The sequence below is a fragment of the Carya illinoinensis genome, chromosome 2, assembly GCF_018687715.1.
Source record: "Carya illinoinensis cultivar Pawnee chromosome 2, C.illinoinensisPawnee_v1, whole genome shotgun sequence".
In the NCBI taxonomy this organism is placed as follows: Eukaryota; Viridiplantae; Streptophyta; class Magnoliopsida; order Fagales; family Juglandaceae; genus Carya; species Carya illinoinensis.
In genome coordinates this window covers 9,797,846-9,801,611 of record NC_056753.1, presented here as the reverse complement: position 1 = coordinate 9,801,611, position 3,766 = coordinate 9,797,846, and positions in this window count along the sequence as shown.

Sequence of the window (3,766 nt, the reverse complement as noted above, 5' to 3'; positions counted from 1 at the left end):
GTTGTTTAACTTATTAAAATTTCAGGAAATCTCACTGCGGTAATCCCACTCATTCCCCTCAGAATGGTAGAAATTGTGTCAAGACTAGCCTCTAATGAACAGGATGGTGATGAACTCCACCCCTTGGCTTCAGATGATTGAGAACAAGTCTGACCCCGACTAAAAGATGGAGTTAATAGTGATGTTCTTAGAGATGGTCCTATTCACTATGAAGCATATTAGAGAGATGTTCTGATCTACCTTTTTATGGAACCTCGTTGAAGTTGTCTGTAGTAAGGAGATTCTATCTCCCACTCAATGGTTGAACTCATACCTTATAGTTTAGACATCTTTTAGTAAGGTAGCATCTATCTATCATTATTTGAATTAATGGGATGTTTAGTTCATTCTGGCATGAAATTTAATAAATCACCATTTATCCATTATGATTATTGCATATTACTAGTTGCATACTAGGATGCATTGCATATTATCTGTCATGTGGCTATGTAACCATATGTTGTATATCCCAACGTTAAAAATTCCTATTACATCCCAAGCGGAAGTTGGGAGTGTCATAGTCTATGTCTGAAAAAATGGACAAGGGTAGGCCATAAAGCTTGAAAACATTCTTCAAAAACAACTCAACCACTATTTATGTTGTGTATGGGTGTTTATGGGTAGCAAAATAGCCATATTTAGTAAGCCTGTCTACGACCACCTACAAGCTATTAAGACCTCGAGAGTTAGGTAATCCTTCAATGAAATAGTTGCATAATGATGTAAGTCTATGGTTGTTGTGGCACCAAAAGGGGTTGTACTAACCCACTAGGCAGGGTATTATCAATTTTGAGCCTCTAACATAGATCATAGCCCCTTTAACATCATTCTTCAATCATGGCTAGTAAAACTCCTTTCTAACCCTATGGACGATCTTGTCATACCCCGAGTGGCCCCCCCAAGGGCTGTTGTGCATCAACTCCAACAACTTGGTCTTGAATGATTCTTGTGAAGGAATATATAGTCGTTTTTATACAAAAGAAGTTGCCCCCTCATGGAATACACTAGTGCTAGCTCATTTTTCTTGCACTGGCTTAACAGTTGATGTAACTTTTCATCATGTTCATAAGCCGCTCTCAACTCTTCCATCTAGCTCATGGTTGGGAATGAAATCAAAGAAAATGAATATTTCTCTTCTACCTCATTCCAAGACAGGGCATCATCCACCCTATTCTCGGTCCCCCTTTTATACTCTACTAGAAAATCGTAACCCAATAACTTAATGACCCATTTTTGCTGGACAGGAGTCCCTACCTTGTGATCCTGCAAATATTTCAAACTTTGCTAGTTAGTCATTGTTACAAAGGGTTGCCCTAGTATATATAGTCTCCATTTATGCACTACTGCCACAATCGCATACAACTCTTTCTCGTAATTTAGCATGTCCTTTGTCCTCCCCTTTATTGACTAGCTAAAAAAGGCCAAGGATCTCCATTTTTGCATTAAAACAACCCCCACTGTAAAACCCAAAGCATCACATTCAATAATAAAAGGAGAAGAAAAATCTAGTAAGGCCAACACTGGGGGTTGCATCACCGCTTCCTTTAACTAAGAAAAAGTAGCCCTAAACTTTTTAGACCACACAAAATTGTGCTTTTTATACATGTTTGTAAGTGGTGCAGCAATTCTTTTGTAACCTTCTATAAATCTCCTGTAGCACCCCCATCAACCCAAGAAAATCCCTTAGGGCCTTTAATGAACTCAGCAGTGGCCAGTTTTTCATGGCTTCCAATTTTTCAAGATCCACCGTAATACCTTCTGCTGAAATCAAATGGCCAAGGTAGGCTATTTCTTGACATTTGAACATGCATTTGTTGCATCTAGCATACAACTAGTGCTGTCTTAGAATGTCCAAGACCATTCCAAGTGTTCCCCATGCTCCTACTTACTCTTGTTATAAACTAGGATGTCATAAAAAAACACCATGATAAATCTTCAAAGATAAGTATTAAATACCTCGTTCTTTGGGTTTTGAAAGGTAGAAAGGGCATTGATCAACCCAAAAGGCATCACTAAAAATTTGTAATATCTCTTGTGGGTTCTAAAGTCTTTCTTAGAGACATCTTCTAGTTTGACCCTAAATGGTGGTAACCCGACTGCAAGTCCAACTTTGAAAACATCACAACTCCATACAATTGATCCATTAACTCTTCTACCACCAGAATGGGAAATTTATCCTTGATGGTGGCCTGATTTAGCCCTCTATAATTTTACACAACTCCTATGAACCGTCTGCTTCCTAACCAAAAGGACTAATGAGAAGTAAGGACTCTGGCTAGGCCGGATAATTTCCAAGTTTAAAAGTTCCCTTACTATTTTTTCAATCTCCTCTTTATGGTAGTAAGGGTATTGGTACAATCTTATAGAGATTGGTTTGGTACCTGGTAGCAAGTTAATAGCATGGTCTTTAGCTCAGGAAGGAGGCAATCCTTTAGGTTCCTAGAATACATTTCCATAGGACTGCAGTAGGGATTGAATAGTGGATGAGTGTCCCTCCATTTGTTGATGCTCGACTTCAGTTTCTCCTTCAAGAACATGCAAAAACACCCCCTTCTTCTCTAATTTACTATCTTGATGTAGTGTCCCCTCCTCAATTAAATATTTGGTGCTACACCTTTAAGTGCCAAAACCCTCTTTTGATAAACAAATTGCATGGTCAAATTCTCAAAATTCCAAAAGATAAACCCAAGTTCTCGAAGCCATTGAATCCCTAAAAACCTTGTCACAACCTACAAGAATTAACACATGAACATCCAAAGTAAAAACCACCTCTTGTATCTTGACCTTCATCCCTTGCTTTTCCCTTCACTAGGGAGTAAATCACCATAGCAATCCTCACATTCACTGTTTCAGGCATTACTAGAACAAGGGTAGCTCTTTTCACCACTATTGGGTCTAGGAAATTATGGGTAGACCAAATGTCAATAAGGATGGTAACCCAAGTGGAGACAATTTTTCCTTTGACCTTCATGGTTTTGGGACTATGAGAGCCTATTAAAGCACGTAATGAGATCTCAGGATTCAACCTGGTAGTGTCTGATTCTCCTTCTATTTCTATTGGTTCCTTCTCGGGTTGGGCTCCTTCAAATGTACTCTCTTCATCATTTTCAATTAACATCTCCTCATTTCCTCATTTAAGCTTGGTTGATTTTTTGGACAACTGGGTTGCTTTTCTGTGGTGGACGTTTTAGTAGCCCAAGCTCAGTTAAATGGTAGTCGGGTGTTTCGTGGGATTTTTGGCTAGGTTTAGGTTCTCTTTTTGAATCTTTGCAAGGCTATATGCTATTGTTAATGTTGAGGGATTAAACATTCTCACAGGGGGTCTAATCTCATCCCTTAACCTACTTAAGAAGCAACTTAATTTGTAGCAGTCGGAAAGCCCTCTTAATTTATTGGACAAGGACTCAAACCAAGTCTTGTACTTTTCCATTGTCCCTCCTTGCCTTAGTCAAGTCAATGGCTCCATAGGATCATCATGTGCATTAGGACCAAACCTCATTAAAAGGGCCTTATCTAAGGAGTCCCAATCAGTCAGTTGACTGGATACTTCCAGGTCTTGAAACCAAATGAGAGCTTGACGCTCCATATGAAATAAAGCTAATCAGATTTAGTGGTGTGTTAAGGTGTTGTGAAAAAGAGAAAAACTGGTTTACCATGTATAACCACCACATGGGGCCCTCCCTATGAAATACTGGGAAGTCCAGCCTTACAAATCTGGTGTGTACCT